We start from the raw sequence: 7,692 nt of genomic DNA on the forward strand, positions 1-7,692 counted from the left end.
TCTCCTAATTCATGGTGGGATTTCCCTCCACCCACACATAGAATTGAATTGGAGAGCGCTCCGCTCCCTCACCAGGAGTGTTCCACAACCGGTCTGAACAGATGCAAGAGTCCCCACCCTATAATAATAATAACTGTGGTATTTGTTAAGCATTTACTATGCACCAAACACTGTACTAAGCGCTGAGGTAGATACAAGGTAATCAGGTCGGACACAGTCCCTGTCCCACATCGGACTCATGGTCTTCATCCCATTTTACAGATGAGGAAACTGAGGCCCAGAGAATTAGAATAATAATAATTGCATTGCTTGTTAAGTGCTTAGTACGCACCAAGCACCGTTCTAAGCACTGGGGTAGATACAAGGTAATCAGGTTGTCCAACACGGGGCTCACAGTCCTAATCCCCATTTTCCACGTGAAGAGACTGAGGCACAGAGAAGTAAAGTGACTAGCCCAAGGTCACCCAGCAGGCAAGTGGCAGAGCAGGGATTAGAACCCAGATCCTTCTGACTCCCGAGCATGTGCTCGTTCCACTAGGCCACCCTGTTCCAGGATCCTCTTTAAATTTGAAGCTTTTCCTTCTGGGTGGCCTCTCTCCAACACACAGTACAAAACGATATATTCAGCAGGCACTGAATGAATCATGTTGAAAGTGAGGCTAGCAGTAAGCACCAACAGATAGTTGCGGTTGCGTTGATAGTGTGAAAAATAGACAAATGACTAATGAAACTCTCAAGACCTTCTCCCTCTTCTGGACTTTCCTTCTATCAATTTCTCCCATCCCATCTTTCCTGCGTTTCCTTTCCGCATCCACTCCGATCTCTCCATATGCTTATCACTTTTACCGAAATACCAGATTAATTTTGTCTTTTGGAAGACAGACACCTCTAGCCCCCATGGCTAGGAAAGATATGAAAAGTTAGGGTAATTGTCTTTTTTTTTCATTATGAAAGATAATAGTTCAAGGCTGGTCTCCCTCAGAAGATATTCTTTGCCAGCTGATGACAGACAAGAAACGGATGAAAATTTGGCTGGGGAGCTCGGTAAACTGGAATACTGGATTCTGGGAGATTCGAGCAACACATATCCCACTCATCTGATTCCAATCACATTATATACACAAGATTCCTGTGGAGCAGATGCTTGTAGTAAATGTCACCCTCCGTTTCACCGACTGTCTTCGATATTTGTTAAACAAAATTGTTTTCTAGAATGTAGTCCTCACCAACAAAGCACCCATCAACCATATTCGAACCAGACTTCTGATTCGACTTTCTTGGCGAAGCCAAATCCAAAAAGGTGTAATCTGACTGAAATAATGGAAGCGAATAGAAAGTGATCAATAAACACGATTGAATAAAAGTAGTAAATCGGGGAGATGCAGAAGGGAGTGGTAGAAGAGGAAAGGAGGGCTTGGACAGGGAAGTCCTCTTGGAGGAGATGGGCCTTCAAAATGCTTTGAAGGTGGGGAGAGCGATTGTCTGTCAGATATGAAGAGGGAGGGCATTTCAGGACGGGGCAGGACTAGGGAGGGGAGAGGTCAATGGCAAGATAGATGAGATGGAGGTGGAGTGAGTAGATTGGTATTAAAGGAGCCAAATGTGAGGATTGGTAGGAGAGCAGTGAAATGAGGTAGTAAGGGATAACTTTTCCCTCTCAGTCATGAGTCCTGCAAAATCTCTGCTCCCTCTCCACCCCGTGCTCAAAATGAAAGGTTGTCGCCTACCATCTTGGTTGTTCTTGAAGCAAGGGAGATTAGGTTTTCTAAAACATCTCTAGAAAATGCCCATGGGGATGATGATGAAACTGGGTAATTGATACCGTCTGAAGATCAGGAAACAGAGGAAACCGATGGGTCAGACTACCAACCTTGGTTAATGCGAAAATGCGAAATAATAGGAAGCGAGTATTATATTCCTTCTAAACAGTGCACTCGTTACTGTGCAGGGAATGTGTTTACCAACTCCTCTGCTATATTGTACTCTCCTAAGCACTTAGTACAGTGTTCTGCGCTCAGTAAATGAGCAATAAATACCATCGATTAATCAACTGATTATAGACTTCCAAACCTCCTATGTCAAATTACCAAAATGGACTGAGGCCGGGAAGAGGGAAGGGGATTTTAGCTGATTGAAAGAAGACTCCAGCAGGCTACGAATTGTCCAGTAGGTTGTTTGGGTTCATTGTCGACAACCTCTTAGTACAGAAGAAGAACAGAGGGATTAAGTAGGTGCTCTTTTTGATTTGCTCTTGCAACTAGGATGGAATTATTAATATAAAAAGGCATTTCAATTTTAAATTTTTTAATTTAAAAAATTCACCAAATTTCAAATTTGGTGAAAAGGTCTTTAGGTGCTCGTATTAGGTTTTAGTATACAAACAGTTAAGTAGATAGGCATTAGAGGAGCGAAGTCAGTCAGTCACTCATATTTACTGAGCGCTTACCATGTGCAGAGCTCTGTACTAAGCACTTAGGAGAGTACAATATAGCAGAGGAGTTGGTAGACACATTCTCGTCCCATAATGAGAATAGTTTAGAGGGATTATAATACCTCCTTCCACGATGTCTTTCATATTATTTTGCACTTTCACATTAACCAGGCTTGGTGTAACAGAGACATTTCCTGCCCACAGTGAGCATACAGAGTAGATGGGGCTTAGGTCATAGTGGAAGAGGAGCAAAGTCAGAGAGGAGAGAACTGATTGAGTTTCATAAGCCTCTCATAGTGAAGAGTTTTGGCTTGATGTAAAGATGTCCGGCTGGCCTTTGGAGGCTTTTGAGACAGAACAATAACGGTGGAAAGAGAAACTACAATAAATTACAAAGTCAATAGGGAAAGAGAGGATGCCAAAAAAAAAGTGGCCAAAAAGCTCTGTCTTAGTTTCAGAGCATCCCAGGAATTTAGGAAATAGGCTCTACTGTGAGCAGAGTGTTTCGCCCCTGTGCCCACAGAATCACCACAGTTGGATGTGGAGGAGGAGCAGGTTGAGGAGGAGGAGGAGGAAGAGAAGGGAGGAGTAGAAGGGGGAGGAGGAGAAAAGGACAAGGAGAAAGAGGAGGAGAAGAAAAGGAGGAGAAGGAGGAGGAGGAGAAAAGGAGGAGGAGAAGGAGGAGAAATGGAGGATGAGAAGGGGGAAAAGGAGGAGAAGAAAAAGAGGAGGAGAAGGAGGAGAAAAGGAGGAGAAGGAGGAGGAGGAAGGGGGAGGAGGAAGAGGAGGAGGAAGAGGAGGAGGAGAAAGGAGAGAAAAGGGGGAGAAGGAGGATGAGAAAGGAGGAGGAGGAAAAGGAGGAGGAGGAGAAAAGGAGGAGAAGAAAAAGAGGAGGAGAAGGAGGAGAAAAGGAGGAGGAGAAGGGAGAAGAGGAGAAGGAGAAGGAGGAGAAGAAAAATAGGAGGAGAAGGCGGAGAAAAGGAGGAGAAGGAGGATGAGGAAGGAGGAGAAGGGGAGGAGAAGGAGGAAGAGGAGGAGGAGGAGAAGGGAGAGAAAAGGGGGAGAAGGAGGATGAGAAAAGAGGAGGAGGAGGAGGAAAAGGAGGAGGAGGAGAAAAGGAGGAGGAGAAGGAGGAGAAATGCAGGAGGAGAAGGGGGAAGAGGAGAAGGGGAAGGAGGAGAAGAAAAAGAGGAGGAGAAGGAGGAGAAAAGGAGGAGAAGGAGGATGAGGAAGGAGGAGAAGGGGAGGAGAAGGAGGAAGAGGAGGAGGAGGAGAAGGGAGAGAAAAGGAGGAGAAGGAAGATGAGGAAGGAGGAGGAGAAGGATGAGGAGGAGGAGGAGAATGAGTTCCCTCTGACCTGCGCCAAGAACAAGCACCTGAAGCAACATTCCCTGTCCCCAACACCTCATCTCCTCCCAGGCAGGGAGCCCCAACACGTTCCAACACCTTTCACCACGTCAGCTCCTCCGCAGCGATTCTGGAAGGCAGAACTGGGCTGGCCTGAGAAGGCCGCAGTCAGTCCTGGGGCCCGAAACCAGATGGAGCAGCCCGGGAGATGGAGCTCCTAAGAAACATCCAGGTACGGCCCGCTGCAGAGACGGGGAAATTATTTTTGGCCAAGAGCCAGAACGCACCAGCACTTGGCAATCACGTCTGACCGTAATGAAAGCTGGGACCGTTCCTCATAAAGTCAGCCTGGACCCCAGGGAGAATTCAGGGGTCCAGGAGCTTGTAAGAGTGTGTACGTACATATGGAAAAACATTCTGGGCCTCATGAACCCCAGTCAATAAAGACACTCCGTCAAGAAAATTGTCGGCAATTCCTTTTGCAGCAAGACCGCATCGTTTTGTCCCCCTAACAAAACAAAGTCTCCTTCTGTTTCACACCTTCTTAGGATGGGGGCCCCCTTTGGCTTCAAAGCCAGCTTGCTCCTGTCATTCCTCTCCACAGTGTTGCCACCGTATGCTCGGTGGGTTACGGAAAGAATACGGAGTCTCTTCTCTCTTGGGCCTTCCAAGATGGAAAGGAAAAATGGGCTCCATCCAATGCTACAGGAAGTTCCCCGAGACGCGCATCTGAACCAATAATTCTGCTCCTCCTCGATATCTCCCCCCCATCCCCCCATCTTACCTCCTTCCCTTCCCCACAGCACCTGTATATATGTATATATGTTTGTACGTATTTATTACTCTATTTATTTATTTTACTTGTACATATCTATTCTATTTATTTTATTTTGTTAGTATGTTTGGTTTTGTTCTCTGTCTCCCCCTTTTAGACTGTGAGCCCACTGTTGGGTAGGGACTGTCTCTATATGTTGCCAATTTGTACTTCCCAAGCGCTTGGTACAGTGCTCTGCACATAGTAAGCGCTCAATAAATACGGTTGATGATGATGATCTGCTTCCTGGCCCCACGGGGCAAAACTCCGGCCCCTTTCTTTTCTGGTGATGAAAGTATTTCAAAGAGGACTTGCTTCATTTTAGAGGGCTGTGGTCCATGACGTTCGTGAGGGTGGTGATTTCCAAGGGCCCCGAGCGAAGAAACCTCAGGGATCCAAATGGGGACTGAACGGTGGCATGTTCGGAAAGCCGGGAGGAAGAGTTCGAAGCTGAACTTAGATTGTGACGCCTCAGAGTTAAAAAGTAAAGAGAGGAGAGGGATAGTGAGAGTCACCACAAAGGTGAAAGGGGGTAGAGGGGAGGCTTTTCCAGCCCCTTCAGTACAGAACTCATCAGCTCCTGAATATCAAGGCTGCATAGATCTTGGCTTCTCTCAAAGTCTTTCTGAGCCACAGAGGCGGAAAGCAGGGTGGCCTAACGGAAAGCGAAAGAACCTGGAAGTCAGAGGTCCTGGGTTCCAATTCTGGCTCCTCCCCTTACTTGCTGTGGGGTCTTGGGCCAGTCACTACATTTCTACGTGTCTCATCTGTAAAATGGGGATTGTCAGCCCCATGTGGGCCGTGGACTATATCATCATCATCATCATCATCATCAATCGTATTTATTGAGCGCTTACTGTGTGCAGAGCACTGGACTAAGCGCTTGGGAAGTACAGGTTGACAACATATAGAGACAGTCCCTACCCAATAGTGGGCTCACAGTCTAAAAGGGGGAGACAGAGAACAAAACCAAATATACTAACAAAATAAAATAAATAGAATAGATATGTACAAGTAAAATAAATAAATAAATAGAGTAATAAATATGTGCAAACATATATACATATATACAGGTGCCGGGGAAGGGAAGGAGGTATATAGGTATATAGGAAGGACTATAACCAATCTCGCGGGCTTGTATCTACCCCAGTGCTCAGTACAGTGCCATTCATTCCATTCACTCAGTCGTATTTATTGAGCGCTTACTGTGTGCAGAGCACTGTACTAAGCGCTTGGGAAGTACAAGTTGGCAACATAGAGAGACGGTCCCTACCCAACAGCAGGCAGTGCCAGGCACATAGTAAGTGCTTAATAAATATCAAGAAAAGAAACAGCCAACTCTGCATTTTTATGGCATTTGTTAAGTGCTTACTATGTGCCAGGCACTGTAGTAAGCACTTAACTTACTGTTTCCTGTTTTCTTCTAGACTTCTTCTAGCACTTTTTTCTTCTAGACTGTGAGCCCGCTGTTGGGTAGGGACCGTCTCTCTATGTTGCCACCTTGTACTTCCCAAGAGTTTAGTACAGTGCTCTGCACACAGTAAGCACTCAATAAATACGATTGAATGAATGAATGAATGAGGCACTGGGGTAGAAACAAGGTAATCAGGTTGGACACACAGCAGATAAGGAAATTTTAAATGTGTCCCTAAAATCTGAAGGAAAAATCATTCATCAGAGAAAAATATTCAGTCATTTTCTCTCTCTCTCTCTCTCCCTCCCTATCACTTTTCTTCTCTCCCTTCCTCCTCTTCTTCCCTCTTATTTTCCCTCTAACTCTGAGTCTTTTCGTACATTGCCAACTTGTACTTCCCAAGAGCTAGTACAGTGCTCTACACACAGTAAGCACACAATAAATACGATTGAATGAATGAATGAATGAAGCACTGGGGTAGAAACAAGGTAATCAGGTTGGACACACAGCAGATAAGGAAATTTTAAATGTGTCCCTAAAATCTGAAGGAAAAATCATTCATCAGAGCAAAATATTCAGTCATTTTCTCTCTCTCCCTCCCTATCTCTTTTCTTCTCTCCCTTCCTCCTCTTCTTCCCTCTTATTTTCCCTCTAACTCTGAGTCTTTTTGTATATCCTGTGTTCTCTGTGGTCCTGACTGTCTATTGTCTTGTTCCCTATTCCAGTTTAAAGAACTTCTACCTCAAGTTGGAATAGGGAGCTTTAAACACCTTTAAAGAAGTGAAGAAAGGAGAGAAGATGGTTGCTTGGTGTCTTCCATGTCATTCTTTAATCCCAAAGCTTCCAGGAGTTTTTATAGTCAGAAATATGATCGATTGAGAAACGATATAGAGTCGGTAGGGGCAGGAACTACAAAAATCCCATGGCTAGGGTTAGCCAGAGAGGCAGTCAGGTGTTACGCAAAAGGCAAAAACTGAGGAAAGATCCACAATTCCTTAAATATTGATTATAAGATGATCCTTTCTTTTCTGGTGATGAAAGTATCTCAAAGAGGACTTGCTTCACTTTAGAGGGCTGTTGTCCATATGAGGGTGGTGATTTTCAAGGGCCCTGCGGGAAGAAAACAGATCAAAATCTGCCATAGAGTGGTAAAACTGTAATTTTTCAATCCTGCAAAACCCCCAAATTAGCTGACGCCACCCAATTCACACTTTGGTTCAAACGTCTCTATTTAGTCTTGAGCCATCCACAGGAAATTTTCATCTTAGGGGGATTTCCTTCACTAAGTGATTTGGAAACCTGAAAGTAGGGACCGTCTCTATATGTTGCCAACTTGTACTTCCCAAGCGCTTAGTACAGTGCTCTGCACACAGTAAGCGCTCAATAAATACGACTGAATGAATGAATATCCACAGTGGCTCTCCAAGAGAGACAGAAAAGAGTCATCTTTGTTCTCAAGGAGGATTTATTTCAAATGGAGACTAATAAGAGTTCAGCCTTCTGCTTTTAATAACTTTTAAATGCAGAACATTGTATGTACAATGCACTCCACTTTTATTATGGTCTGAATGGAGTGTTTTGCATTAAAGTTTAACAATGAAATTTTAAGCAGTTGCTTATGCCAAGCAGTGCAAGATGCTCTCTGTGAGACTCTTAGAAGCATCATAGTTTCTCTGTTAGTCATGT

The sequence above is a fragment of the Tachyglossus aculeatus genome, chromosome X3 (genome assembly GCF_015852505.1).
Source record: "Tachyglossus aculeatus isolate mTacAcu1 chromosome X3, mTacAcu1.pri, whole genome shotgun sequence".
Classification (NCBI taxonomy): Eukaryota; Metazoa; Chordata; class Mammalia; order Monotremata; family Tachyglossidae; genus Tachyglossus; species Tachyglossus aculeatus.